Genomic DNA, 15,664 nt, shown 5'->3' with positions numbered 1-15,664 from the left:
AAAGCCCTACATCCTAATGCCATCCCATTGCAGGTTAGAATTTCAGCATATGAATTTGGGGTGTGTGTGTGGTGGATACAAATATTCAGTTCATAACAGTGGCTCTGATGATAGGTCTTTTTTTGTTTGTTTGCTTTGTTTTGTTTAATTAAAGAAAGCAATTCTCTGGAAGAAAACTGTGATACAAATGGGAAAGCAAAAAATTGCTTGAAAGTAATCAGCAGCTATCAGGAATTGCTTGATTAAAAATCACAGAAACCCATTTGATCTATGTTAAGCAAAATAGAAACATTTATAGAAAATTATGGAAGCCTAATATAGGAGAGTACAAAGGTTGATTGGAACCAGGACTGGAAAGTCAGAGCCTGAGATCTCCCTGCCTCCCTCCCTCCCTCCCTCCCTTCCTTCCTTCCTTCCACATACCCCCCCACACCATGTGCCAAGCACTGTGGATACAGTGGAGAACTAGTCAGATGAGAGCTGTCTTGTTAAAGAGCTTATATTCTTGTAGAAGGAAATTGACAATAAGCAACCCAAAGTCAAACAAAAATAAGATTCTTATAAACAGGGTGACCATAAAATTTGTTGGCCACGTTTGAGAGTGAATGAAATGCTAGTAATAGTCATGCTTGACAATAAGCATAAACCTGTCCAGGGTACACCGGAAATATCATGGGCAAAGGACTATGGAGAGGATTAGAAGAGGACCATGTGGTGACAACTGGGAGGCTACTTGAGACAGGTGATAAAAGGTGCTCTTATGTAAGCTGTGACCTGAACGACAGGAAGGAGCTGAGCATTGGAAGATGGCAAGGATGAGCCTCAGGCCGAGAGACCAGCTAGTGCGAGGGCTCTCGGGGAGGAGAGAACGTTCAGTACTAGTGTGGCTGGTGTGCAGTGGGAGACTGGTCAGGAATGGGATCAGAGATGCAGGCAGGGGCCATGTGAGGTTGGACCTTCTAAACCTTAATAAGGGGTTTTGCTTTATTCAAAGCGTGATGGGAAGCCACTGGAAGGTTTTCAGCAAGGAAATGGCATGACCTGCTTCACCTTTTAAAAAGAACACTCTGTAATGTTATGTAGTTATGGTTTTTAAAAACTTGTTTGCAATTTTTATTGATCTTTCCTTTTGAAAGTCCTTTAAAGAACTTTGTATCTTTAAGAGATAGAAACTTATGCAAAATCATAAATCAAATGATATGGTATCTGGGATTTATCTCAAAATTAGAGATAGAAATGAAACAGAATTGGCCATGATTGGATACTTGTTGAAGGTGGGCACATGGAGTTTTGATTCACCATCAGTTTTTTTTTTTTTTTTGGTTACTGTTGTCACTATTGTTAATATTGTTACTATTAATATTGTTACAACTGTTTCAAACTTCTGTTTATGTTTGAAAATTTTTTATAGTGAAATGTAAAAAATAAAAAAAGAGGCTCACTCTGGCTGCAGCTGTGTGAAGATTGTATTGTGGAAGAGTAAAGAGCAGGAGAGCCAGTCAGGTCCAGAAGAGTCCACCTGAGGTATGGTGATGGATGGGGTTAGGTTGGCTGTAGGGCAGACAGAGAGAAGTGGATGGGTTTGGGATGCATTTTGTAGCTAGAGCCAACAGGATCTACTGGTAGATGAATTGGGGAGGGGAGGGCAATGAGAGGAAACCAATGGTAACTCTTCAATTTTTAGCATAGCAACTGATTGGATTAAGATGTTATTGACTGGACTTCCCTGGTGGCGCAGTGGTTAGGAATCCGCCTGCCAATGCAGGGGACACGGGTTCGAGCCCTGGTCCGGGAAGATCCCACATGCCGCAGAGCAGCTAAGCCTGTGCACCACAACTACTGAGCCTGCACTCTAGTAGCCCAAAGCCACAACTACTGAAGCCCGTGTGCCTAGAGCCCATGCTCCACAACAGGAGAAGCCACCTCAATGAGACGCCCATGCACTGCAACGAAGGGTAGCCCCCGCTTGCCACAACTAGAAAATGCCCACGCACAGCAACAAAGACCCAACGCAGCCATAAATAAGTAAATGAATAAATAAATAAGATGTTATTGACCAAGATAGAGAAGACATAGGAGGAACATGTTGGGGTAGGGAGGGAGGAAACGTTCTCTTTTGACCACATTAATGTGCCTTTTAGACATTGATGTGGAAATGTCAATAGGCAAGGCTGGAGCTGGGAGGATAGGACAGGGATGTTGTATAAGACAACTCTTATGAGTTATTTCTGGTGCTCTCTGCCTCACCTGACACAGGAACCTTTGCGTTTTTGTTCTGCCTCTGTTGTTGGTTCTGTGTGGGCTCCCACTGACTTTGTGGGTGTAACCTGACAAAGTCCTGTTTCCCAGGTGCCTATCACCTTCCATCCTGGGGATTCCCTGTTGATGCAGACCTGCTCAGTGCCTTTGTAGAAGCAATTAGGAAGTGAGGAGGAGTCTGTTCTCCATGGAGTAAACCTCTGGCCATTGGGGAATGGGAGGGAGGAAATAAATTCTTCCCTCTTCGTCTCTCTGAAAGCCAGTTCTAAGATGTCATCATTCATGTGGCCTTTTGGAAGCTGATCCTGGGAGATGAAGCAGTCAATCATGCTTGATCCCAAGGGGAAGGCAGATCCATAATGCACAATTGTATTTGCTTTCCTACCTTTCCTGATCCACTCTCCTTTTCCTCAATATTTGGAGAACAAAGAATAAGGTAGATCCAGTGAAGTTGATGGAGATGAGGCAGCAAGGTAGAAGGTAAGCCAGGAGAAAGCCATGTCATGGAAACTTTGTGAAGTAGGTAATGCTCGTCTTTGCTGAATGCTGCAAACAGCCAAGTAAGAAAAGATTAGGAGAGGGATCCTTAGATTTGGCAAACATGGACATCATTAGAAACCTTGATGAGACCAGTCTTCATCATGCAATGGGCAAGGAAGTGGACTGAAGAGAGAGTATAAGATTAAACATTTTAAAAGTGGAGGAAGTAAACAGAGATAACCCTTTGCTCTGAAGAGGAGCAGAAAATGAAGTGGTTGCTGGAAGAGGATGTGTGGAAAAGGGAGGATCTTCCTTTTTTAAAGATGGGCAATAATTACTGTATATTCATGGGAATAATCCAGCAGAGGGGGCATAATCATGAGAGTGAGAAGCCTGTGGAAGGAAAATAGGGGATATAATTGAGGACTCAAATGAGAGGGCAGGTGGGCATGGGAGGGTTGGAGTTTGAAGAGGGGTGAATATGTACTTTGGAAATGGGAAGGGAAATAAACCAAGGATGTATAGAGGGGTCACTGGACGTATTGAGGGCAAATTGAGATTTGTGGCTGCCACAAGTCCACTTGGATTGATGTCTCTCTTTCTCAGAGAACCTGCTTTGTTCTGTTTTTCCTCCCTTTGAAGACTGGCGTTTCTTCTCAGTTTAAGACAAGAAAGAGGAGTTCCGGAATTCTGGTCTCTAGGAGAGGTGCCCTAACAAGGATCTACTCCTGTACTCCTGGTCCCATCAGCTGTGGTAAGGAGCTGGGGTCATGGGTGAGGCACAGTTGTCAAAGAACAGGGTATGGATAAGGCAGGCACCCAGGAGGTGTTTATCCAACTTCCCTCACCTTCCGGATGTCCTGCTCATTAGAAGAGCCTGGAGAACAGGTTGGATGCATTTGGCTAAGTTGATTTTTTGGTTTGTTTGTGTCTTGGGGATATCCTTGCTATAGACACAGTGATCATAGTCAGACTGTGTTCTGATTTTAGTCTGGAGCATTTGCTTCAGGGAAACATCTTTATTAAACTCAGTCATTTCAAAGGTTTTGTGTAGGCTGGATAACAAATAGAGATAGAGTGTGTGTGTGCTCTTCCTGTGAGTGGTGTCTTGGTTCTTTCTGGATACAGGAAGATAAATCTTTTCTGTGAGAGAGGAATGTCATGCAGTGATTTGCTCACAGGAGCTGATGAGTTAATGGGCCATTAGGGGAATGTTTTGTGAGTCTCTTTTTAGTTGTCCTCCTAGCAGCATGGGGGCAGAGGAGTTCAGAGCTTAATGAATTAATGTTGTGGCCTTTATTACTACTGGCAAGTCTCTGGGCCACTGTATTTGTCCAGGGTTGCCATGTTAGTCCTTCATCCAGGCTGAAAGGTTAGGAGCTCAAGCCTGTAGTCAGATTTGGCTCAGACCCCCACTCTGACATTTACTAGCCGAGTGGCCATAGGACATAATTAATATACACCTTCTTTATGTGGTTCTTGGGAAGAGTAAATGAGCTGTGGTGTATAGAGGATTCAGCGAGGTGCCTGGCACAGAGCAGACATGACACACATAATATTAGTCATAATTTCTAGGGGGACTTATTGGCATGAAGTGCTGCTATTGGATGCCCAGTGCTGTGTATGTTCTAGAGAAAAAAGAGAAGGCTATTTGATGAATGAGGTGAGACTGGGGAATAGAAGAGCAGCAGGTGAAACATGGAATTATGGAACTTCAGTTAGTGATGCAGATTTTGTTGCAAATTCCAAGCATACTGCTTGGGCCCTTGGGGAAGTTACGTCTCTGAGTCTCAGTTTCCCATCTCTAATATGAGGTCGTCGTAAGAAATAGATCAATAAAACACTAAGCATAGACCCGACATATAGTAGCTAATTCATTAAAGCACTTTGATGATTAATAGTAGTAGATGGAAATCATTGCTCACATAATAGAGGCAGTGTAGCTGAGTGGGAAAGAGTGGCCTCCTGCATTCCTGAAATTGCACCAAGTTAGTAATTACCCACTTTGCAAGGGCAGAGGCTGACCCTGCCCAAATCTCAATTCTGATTATTCAACAAAGGTTGTTAGATTTGACATGACAAGGGCCCCTTTCAAACATACTAAGTTATTAATAATCTTGGACAAGAATCTTTGACACCCCATCTTTCCTTTTGCTGTAGACATCACACCCTTCTGTTAAAAGGAGTATATATTAAATCTCATTTTAAAAAATGACATTTTTTAAACTCTGTTGAATTCGATCACTGAGGCCTTGGTAAAATCCTTGTTCTGGAGTTTGTTCAAAGTTCATGGGAAAGCATTACAATGTACTATTCTTGCCAAAATTGCTTAAGCGGAATTGAATCACAAGGAAGCAATCAGATTAACTCAGAACATGGGACATTCTATAAGACAACTGCCCCAGAGTCTTCAAAAAACTTGAAAAACAAAACAAAACAAAAAGAGCAGGGCTGGAGGTAGGTAGAATTAGATTTTAAAACACTTAAATATACATGATAACTAAATACAACGCATGAACCTTGAATGAACGTGGCTGTCCCTCTCCCTGCCCAAAAATCCAACTGTAAAGTGCATTATGGGACAACTGGGAACATTTGATTATGGATTGTATAGTAGATAATGTTATTGAATCAATGGTAAATTTCTTTGGGATGACAAGGTATTGTGGCTATGTAGGAGAATATCCTTGTTTTTGTAGGAAATACAAGCTTAAATATTCAGGGGTAAAGTATGATCTCTGCAATTTACTTTCAAATGGTTTAGTAAGAAAATATATAAATATTCATAAGTATATAGATATATTAAGAGAAAGAAAATAGATATTCTTTGGAATATTTGGAACATGGAAAATGCTAACATCCAGTTAACCTATATGAAAAGTTTATAGGTGTTCATTAAACTGTACTTTCAACTTTTCTGTAAGTTTGAGAATTTTCAAAATAAAACATTGGAGGAAAAATTTCATGGAAGAAAACCAGCTGGCCAGTCTGCATGTCTTCTTTCTGTGAACATTCAGTGAGGAACCTTCAACGCAGCCCTATAAAGACTCAGGGCTCCCACCAGAGATAAAAGGTAGGGAGGTATTCAAACCCCTGGCCAAGCCTCACCTGGGAAATCCTCATTCTTTACAATCCTGCACTTGAAACTCTGGATTAGGAGATAGGTGTGGAGAGAGGGCTTGCTCAGAAAAAGGAAACAATAAAACAAACATGCATTTGAGAGAGCAACCATTAAAAAAAACCCTAAGAAAGTAAAAGTCCCTTCAGTTTTTACAAGGCATTTGACCCATTAAGCATCTGTGTAAACTTGGTAGGAATCATGTCCTCCTAGGTGAAGAATCAGAATTCCAGGGTGAAAAGAATCCTTAAGTTTTCACCTTGAATCTCTGGGGAGAAATGAATATAATCATGCTATATTAATGATGTATCTCAGGGAGAAGGAATTTCTTTTCAAGAATGGCTTTATTAAGGACAGATGAGTCCTGGGGTCCTTCTCCTTGGAGCCTAAATACCATGTTCTGAAGCAGTTTGATATCTTAATGACTTGACTCCTTCACGTATCCGCTGGTGTCAAATTTAACACCAACCACACAAAATGTTGGGGGCGAAAAGTAGTTCAGTAAACAAACTTATTAATAGAAATGAAATCCCACAGGGAACACAGACACACTCAAGTCAGTGAGATATTAAATTCCTGTGATAAGTTAACATGGATTAAGCAAAACTTTTTATAGTGCAAGTTCTTCATATCAAATTTTGAAGCACAGCAACATCTAATAATATAATTATTTGTATTAACCATTTCTACTAGTTTGCAAATAATGCTAAAGGGATATGTTGAAGGAAAACACTGATTTATTCAATAAATAGTTGTTGGACACCCATTCTTTTCCTAATTTGGGAATAAAACCAGAGACATACCTTCCTGGAATTCACTCTCTATGGATGAGGTAGACTTAAATTATTACATGATGAGTTACAATAGCAGGAAATGCTATATAAGAGTAGTTTGTAGATGTGACATCTGGAGTAGCTTAGATTTTGTGAACATTAATAATTGCAGAAGAAAATTATCAAATGTAGAACTATTTTTTAATATATTTAAAGTATTTTTTAAAAAAATTCTTCATTGTACAAAGGTTTTGTGAAGGCTTTAAAGATCACTTTTTTTTTTTTTTTTTTTTTTTGCGGTACGCGGGCCTCTTACTGTTGTGGCCTCTCCCATCGTGGAGCACAGGCTCCAGATGCGCAGGCTCAGCGGCCATGGCTCACAGGCCCAGCCGCTCCGCGGCATGTGGGATCTTCCCGGACCGGGGCACGAAGCTGTGTCCCCTGCATCGGCAGGCGGACTCTCAACCACTGCGCCACCAGGGAAGCCCAAAGATCACTTCTTAAATGCTCAAGGTTGAAACCTTTATTCTCTTGCTTAGTTCTCGTGTCCCAATACTCCCAGGTAGGGTGATTGACAGGATTGGTATCTATGCATGTGATGGTGGATGGGAAAGACACGTGGGAATTTACTCATAGTCCTCCATTCCATCAGCATGGTGGTGTAGTTCAGTGGTTAAAGGTACCAATACTAGTGTTAGATCCTTGAGTTCAAGCCCAGGCTCTGCCACTTGGTAACTGGGTGGTCTTAGCAAGTTACTCAACTCTCCTAAACACGATTTCTTCAGCTTCAGATGGGGATAGTAGCAGTACTATATTCCTCTTTGATCTCTATCTCTATATCTATTTTGTATTCTAAATGAGATGATTCAGGTAAAGCACTTGGCAAAAAGTAAGTCCTCAATATTTTATGGTTAATTATTATGACTATTAGGTTGTCTGATCATTCATAACCTCTCCTATTCTTGGCAAGCTTATGGCTTTTTATTCTTATTTCCTAAGTTGAATGCAGGCAGATGCCTGATTCCACACTGAATACATTCATCTTCAAATCTTGTATGTATAGTAATCAAAGTAAGTGGGCTTTTATTCCCATAGAGGTAAAAAAAAAACAACCCCAAAACATAAAATTTTAGCTGCAGTATGGAAACCCAAATTTGGTATAGGAAAGGATGTTTAAAGATATCAGAGATTAATATATGAAAGTAAAAGTTGTTTAAAAGGCAAATACACAAAGTTGAGAACAGTGTTTTCCCTGAATGAACATCTGGGTTGACTTCATGTAGATTAAAACGCTCATGAGACAAGTTAGTGCCAGCTCCTTCTGAGTCTATTGGGGACTTTTCTAGTGACTGGGAAATCCACATATTTTTGCTTTTATTTTTTATGCTGGGCAGTGTGACAGAGATGGCTAGTTGTCCCAATATTCTTTTCTGCCTTCTTTTTGTTAGAGACCAATGATTTTTAGCTGGACTTATGGCTAATCAGAATATAGACTACATTTCCCAGGCTCCCTTGCAGCTTGGTGTGGTCATGTGACTAAGTTCTAGCTGAAGGGCTGTGGATAGAAGAGATGTGTTCTTGAGAGGAAGTATGTGCTCTCCTTCCTTCTCCCATTCTATCAGCCAGGATGTGGATGTTGTGGTGAGCTACCTGGACCATGCAACTTAGGATAACACCCAAAGAAAAGTGGAAGGAACTTGGGTTTGTGACACTGTGGAGCAGTCATGTTGTATGAGGGAGAGAAATAAATTTCTATTTTGTTTAAGTATGATTACTTGGTCTCCATTACTGCAATCATGTCTGTATCATAAATAATACAGGCAGGAATGAGTATGGTAGCAGAAGTGTCTCCCCAGCCACCTCCCAATCTTCTTCTTTGTGGCTTTAATACGGGGAAAAATGTTGGGGTCTGTGTGTGTGTGTTTTGTTTTACTCTGTGTGTAAGAACTCATTTACCCAACACATACAGTATTTATTTTGAAAGTGCCAAACATTTTTACCAGGCATACACATATATATTTATATATCAATTATAACTTCTATGTTTAATGAACATACAATCTAGAATTGGGAGAATCTATATAATATGAGAAGTACTCTATGGCCAAATGAACAAGATAGTGGGCATTAGAAAATTTCAGGAAGCCTGGGCCACCATTTTTACTCTGAACCCAGTGAGTTACCCATAAAAGTAGAAAGATAGTTTCCAGAATGACAAGGGATGGGAGCTGACTTCATTTAGTTTTCTCTATTGTTTACAGAACAGCCTATACGTAAGACTCAGAGTCCTGTGTCAGGTGGCGCCTCCCCCTGCCCGCCATGGTCTTTGGCTTTTTCTCGGCATCTCTCCCCCTCCCCACTCTTGTAAGGCCCCTGCTCCAGAAGCCTCTGTTATCTCATAAACCTAGCCTTCCTTCATCCCTTCATGCGAGGCAGGCAGCCAGCATCACTGCCCCAGTTTCACAGACAGCGCAACTGAGTCATTTTTCTATTGTTACTAGACCAAAGTTAACCAGTGAGTCATTCTAAAGTCCTAGAACTGGATCCTAATTCTTGTTCCTGACATCATTCACAGAGCTGAATTACACCGAAGGTTCAAGAGGATGTTGGCCTTCGAACAGCTCAGAAAGGAACGCATTTCATGTGACTGAGTCAAAAACAAGGATTAACTCTCTCTTGAAATCTGCAGACCTGAAAAATAAAAAGGGGAGAAATGTATCTGTGTAACATCATTATCATACCAAAAGTATTCTTAACCGCTCTCTAAATGCTCCACAAATTCTCTGGTTCGTGGCTTCCTTAGTACTAGGTTTTAAAATAGAAAATATCTTATTTGCAGTTGAGGCAATCAGTTTTCTTCATCTTATGACAGACACTTATGTGAATTTAGATGAGAGGAAACTAAATTTATTTCCTTCTTTTCACAAGAGAATCTTTAAAGTATCTGGCAGAAAAGAAATGAGCTTGCTCATGTAATAAAATTAGTAACCCAAACCATTCCAAACACACACTGTTCATATTTAGTAAGGAGATGCTTTTTATGTAGCATTTTCTGCATAGCTTAGAATTTCCTAAATTTTTTCCTTTCTTGTGTTTTTCTTTGCATCACATGACACCCTACTTATTCATCTTGTCACCCCCCACCCCCACCCCCAACCGGCAAAGTTGATGAGAGGTACAAGGTGTGTCTGCAGTAGTAACTCTGGATTTAAAAGTAGCTACAGCATCAGTTTGAAGGCAAGTTATAGCTTTTGTACATTAAACTTGGTGATTTTATCCTTTGTTTCATAGCTATGGGAGAAGGGAAAATTTTGGAAAGCAGAAATAGGATTTCTAACTGGGAGTACAGGAATCCTTAAAGCTGTCTTTCTAAAAATTATCACCTTCACGAACCTTTCAGACTCTACCCCAGACACCTTGAGTCAGGATCCTCAAAAATGGGCCCTGGGAATCTGCATTTTCACACACTTCCCAGGTTGTTCTTATATCCACTAAAATCTCCAGAGTCCCTACTTTGAGGGGGTCCATGGCTGGTTATTCAGGGGTGCTGTGAAGCCCCTTGATGTGTATACAAAGTGAGGTGTGTGTGCATACGTGCATTTTTCTGAGGGAGCTTCTCAAAGGGATCAGTGACCCTGGAAAAAGCTTAAGGATGTAAATCGACAATAATTGTTAAAAAAAAAAAAAGCCCAATCTCACTTATTAGTGAACAGGAAAATGAAAGTTAAAACAAAGATTATCACTTTGCACCCACAGATTTTTGAAAAATCTGACACTGTAGTTGGCAAAGATATAGAAAAGTAGGAATTCTTATACATTGCTTATGATTACAGACATTTTGGGGAGCAATTTGACAATACCTAGTAAAACTCAAAATACATTCTCTTTACAACCCAGCAAATCCACTTTTAAGTAAAAACAAACTCTTGAAAATAGTGAGCATGGCTTGTTTAAGGATATCCTATAGGATATTGTTTAAAATTGACAAAAATTGGAAATAACCTAAATATCCACCAATAGGGGAATAGATAAGTAAAATGTAGTATAATCAGTGATAGATAACTATAAAGTAATTACAGGGAATGGTCTAAGTCTATATATTAATAATAATGAAAATAATAATAGTAGTTACTTACATGGTCTTTACTGGCTTTAGGCTTACTAAAATCTTTTCATATATTAACCAAAAAAGCTGAATCTCAAAACATAACATTGAGTGAAAAAAGTGCACAAGAAAATGATGCAACATTGTGATACTACTTATGTTTAAAAGTACAAAATAATATTTATATGGCTTATCGGTACATATGTAGTAAAAATATTAAAACATGGATTTCACAAATATACACAAAATTCTCTATATTGGTAGTCTAGGGTGGCACTAAGGAGGATTTATGAGACTGGGGTAATTTTGGTCTACTTCAACTTTATCAGATATATGTTATTTTCAAAAGACCTAAAATGAATGAACACTTATATGATACAAGACCAATTAGTAAGGTGTGATGGTTAATTTTATGTGTCAACTTGACTGGGCTAAGGAATACCCAGAGAGCTGCTAAAACATTATTTCTGTCTGTGAGGGTGTTTCTAGAAGAGATTAGCATTTGAATCAGGGAACTGAGTAAAGATCACCCTCACCAGTGTTAGGTGGGCATTGTCCAATTCCTTGAGGGCGTGAATAAAACAAAAAGGCACAGAAAGGGCAAATTTGCCCTCTGTCTGAGCTGGGACATCCATCTTCTCCTGCCCTCAGACACTAGCACTCTGATTCTTGGGCTTTCAGACTCAGACTCAAACTTATACCACTGACCTCTCAATTTTCAGATCTACTCAGAATTCACAATATTCAAGGAGTAAAGGGCTTGGTGTTGCCAGGCATGTGCCTTAAACTTAAGATTGGAAAAACTGGGAAAACTCAAAATATGCAATTTTGATTTAACAAAAGCAAGATCCCCGTCCCCTCAACTTCTACACCCTTTCCATATAGAAAAAAAGGAGAAGGAAAAAGGGTTAGAAAAAAAATTAATAATAGTTACTCAAGGAATTCTCCTTTCAACCAGATTTCAAATTTAGAGCACTTTACCTCCCACTTTTCTGTCCTCTTTGTCTACAAGATTAAGTGGACCTAGAAAGATCTCCGTATTTGGTCACAACATCCTCCCGGTTCACCCCACCCACATGGTTCTTCCCCTTTCATTTTTCTGAAGCCAGCTTTTGCCCATGCCACTTCCTTTGATTTCTCTCTGACTCTGCTTGCCTGGGAAAGCCCAACCATCCTTCAAGAACCAGCACAAAGGTCAGCTCCTCAGTTAAGGCTCCCCTGAAAGAGGGGTGGCACAGTCACCCTTTATACACCCAGTTATTCACTCCACCTATGCTTACCAAGTGCTGTCAATGCCCTTTAGCCAAAGACCACCAGGAACATGCTGACAATGAAGCAAGATGGGCTTCTTACTCATTGATGGAGGGAGAACATACTCCTTGGGGAACCATGGGGTGTCTCAGTAACAGAGTGTTAGGAAGAACTTCTAAGATTTGAGCTTCATTTGGGTAATTTGGGGAGGGTCTGAGATATCGAGGATCCATTCTAGATTGGAAGCCACCAGAGAGCAAGGGCAATCCTGTGATTGGGTGGCACAGTGACCCTGTTTTTGTTTCTGCATAGACAAAGTTATACAGTGGCCTTGTTTTGTTTCATTCTATCATGGTTCAGAGTAAGCTTGTCTGAGGTTGGTGTTCTGTGAGATTGTTTATGTCCAACTTGGGAATAGAATTGCTGGGCTTTGAGTGTCAGACCAGCCTGTAATGCTTTTGGGCTCCAGCTGTGGTTATTTCCAGATGTCAGGGGCTGCTTTCTTTCTTTCTCAGCACCTACAATGTACCAGTCATTGGACTGTGATATTGTACATTTGTCTTTTACATCACTCAGCATGTTGTATTGCGTAGCAGATAGTGTGGTTACCTCTCAAGATCCATTCTAACCCTTTCCCACAGTGGGGCGGATGGGATGTAGTGAGACTGACACCATCTCTGGCTTCAATGATGAGCTCTGATTTGTCTAGAACATCCCAGTGACTGGTTCAAGGATGGGCATTGTAGGTGGGGTTCCCTGGAAATAGACACTGAGATTTGCATGCAGGAGATTTGGTGGAGAGATGCTCACAGGAACAATGTAATGGAGCAACGGAAGCTCGATGAGGCAGAGGGAAATGTTGTGGTTGCAAAAAGAGCCTCCCTTGATCCCCCACGTGAGCTCTGGAGCTGGGATAGCCCTTCAGAGATGTCTGAGTTGAGGTAGGGCTTTTGTACCAACCCATTAACCTGTCCTTCAAGGCAATTTCTTCCCAAGAGGAGCAGGCAGCTCCTTTTGGCAAGGGCAATGCCTGGGGAGGAACTCAGCTGTGAACCATCAACAGCAACCCCTTCCAGCAGTGGTGGGGGATGAGTATTTCAATCCTGAAAAGATCTGGTTAGTATAGCCATTGTAATGGATAAATATAAACAAGCTATTTTCTTGTCTTGCTAATAATTTCACCTTTCAGAGAAAAGGTTTTTGGTGCTGATTCTGTCCAACAAGGAGCACTTGGTAGGTGAAATGAAGAGCCGTGGGAGACAAGTTACTATTACTTATTTAACACATTGCCCAAGGCTAAGCCAGCTGGGAGTACCATTTTGGGGGGTACAGTGATTATTTCAGGGGAGCTCAGGAATTTTTTTGATGATTAAGGGAAGAGAAGCTTGTTCTTCTACTAGACACTAGCAAGAAAGTATACAGTCCCAGTTCCTGGTTGCATCATCAGGACAAAACCAGCCCCCAGAGGATGGAAGAACCATAAGACTTGTAGAGAAATGAGGGTGGCAATGGTGTGTTGGAGCTAGCCTGCATCAGCCCAGAGATGGATATGTACATCTTGTCCCAATTCTGTGTTCAGTGACTTCATGTTGGGAGCTTGAAATAAACAGGCCATGGTGGGAGTATTTACAACATGGATATTGGCAAACACTATAAATCAAAGCTTTGTTCTCTGGAGTCAGTTAGTTGTTAGAGACATTCCAGCACACCACTGAAGGAGCCCAAATCAAACCATGCCTGAAGTCTACCCTACCTCTGGACCTTTAAATTACATGAGTCAATAGACTCTATTATATAAGCTATTTTGACTCCTAATTATCACATACAATTTATCTGTTTGCACATTTGTTTTCTCCAATAAGCTGAAAGCTTCCTAAAAGTCAGAGAACATACTTATCTTTGAATTTTCAGTGTTTAGAACACACTCAGTGTCCCATTGAATAAATGAAGCAAAATGATCCTTGAACTGAAAAGGACTGAGCAAGAATTGATAAAAGAGAAGTAAAAGTATTTAAGGTGAGTGAAAGTACAGGTGTTCAAATAGTCCATTCTTCTGGCCTAAACAAATTACATACCACAGCTGAGGGAACTTTGAGAAGTTGTGGATATGGGAGAGAAGGTGAAAGATAAGATAGGCAAATGCTCATCTGATTTTTCTTTTTTTCTTTTTCTTTTTTTTTTTTTTTTTGCGGTACGCGGGCCTCTCACCGTTGTGGCCTCTCCCGTTGCGGAGCACAGGCTCCGGACGCGCAGGCCCAGCGGCCATGGCTCACGGGCCCAGCCGCTCCGCGGCATGTGGGATCCTCCCGGACCGGGGCACGAACCCGCGTCGCCTGCATCGGCAGGCAGACTCTCAACCACTGTGCCACCAGGGAAGCCCTCATCTGATTTTTCAAGGAGGAAAGTGAAAGTGGATTCTTTCAAGAAGGAGGAAAGTGAATTCAAGCTATATAGCTTCCTGATTACCTCATGTCAGGTTCTAGAAGAGATCACTGAAATGTTGGCTAGAGAAGAAGAGGAAACAGTGTTCACTGATGATCAGGACATGCTCATTAATAATGAAAGAAATGTAAAAATAGAATGGTCACAGGTTTGCCTGATGAGACATGGCCATAGAATTAAATTTAATAGGGATAATTGAAAGACACTTATAATTGGGTCCAGAACACCAACAGCACACTTTCAGGATGTGACATGGCTTAGCAGCAATGTGTATAACAAAGGCTGAGAGATTTTATTTGACAATATATCCAACATGAGTCATTGATGTGATGTGACTACCAGGAAAGCTGCTGCCGTGCTGGATTGTGTTAAATGAAGCTTAGTCTGGTCTGGCAACTTACTGATTGACGTCCGGGTCTCATCTGATGACCCAAACAGAAACAGATCCTGCTTGAACACCATTTTGAATAATTTGTTCTCCTTCCTCCCTCAAACCTGGCAGTCTTATTGAGAAACCGGTGTGTGTGATTCAGTCAGGGGTAGTACCTGCTTATGAATCACGTTTGTGGTTGCATGGAGAGCTAGGTCCACCCAGATTCAGGTGATCTGACTAACTAATCATGTGCCATCACTGTGCTGTAAAAATTACAGAGGCTTTGTGGTATGTTACTCGCTGAGAGAGCTGGTCTCCTTGCATAGGTCTTCCTTTGCAGTGTTTTTGAGAAGATTTTCGATGGTGTTGATGATCTATAGGCTCCTATCATCTCTGGCACTGATGTCTTCATTCCATACCAGTGGGACATGAGCATGGATGCGAAAAGGAAACAGCATCTCTTGGCATTCATATCTCTCTCTCACTGTCTCTCTCCCTCTACACACACAAGCACACACACACACACACGCCCCTCTCTCAAGGAGACACAGTGAACGTGGGCTCTGGTATCTGACAGCCACAGCCCTAACTTCCATTTTTGGCTCAGCTGCTCATTAGCTTTGATCCTTGACAAGTTCTCTAAAATCCCTAAGACTCATCTGTAAAGTGGGAAGAGGATGCCTTCCTCAGAGTGAGGATGAAAGGAAATGGTACATGGAAAGCACGTAGTACAGGGAAGAGTCTCCATGGATGGCAGCTGTTGTGCTTGTAGCAGACGTTGTTTGTTATTATAGTTCTGTTTTTATTGTAATTATTATCATCTGCAACCTCCTTCCCTTTATTTCCGTTGTTCTGGTTCATGA

At 41.1% G+C, this 15,664-nt stretch overlaps 2 long non-coding RNA genes across 2 annotated transcripts in view; both read left to right on the top strand.

Annotated features, from left to right (window-relative positions):
- The window catches only part of LOC125960545 (uncharacterized), a 154,499-nt gene that overhangs the window by 104,808 nt on the left and 34,027 nt on the right, over window positions 1-15,664 (top strand). The gene's annotated exons all lie outside the window — the stretch shown is intronic.
- Window positions 1,211-13,987, top strand: LOC125960542 (uncharacterized). The gene is made up of 3 exons (XR_007470321.1): window positions 1,211-1,524; window positions 3,382-3,493; window positions 13,898-13,987. It is a non-coding gene; the product is annotated as an uncharacterized LOC125960542 (long non-coding RNA).

The sequence above is a fragment of the Orcinus orca genome, chromosome 11 (genome assembly GCF_937001465.1).
Source record: "Orcinus orca chromosome 11, mOrcOrc1.1, whole genome shotgun sequence".
NCBI lineage: Eukaryota > Metazoa > Chordata > Mammalia > Artiodactyla > Delphinidae > Orcinus > Orcinus orca.
This window is presented reverse-complemented; position numbering and strand designations above follow the sequence as displayed.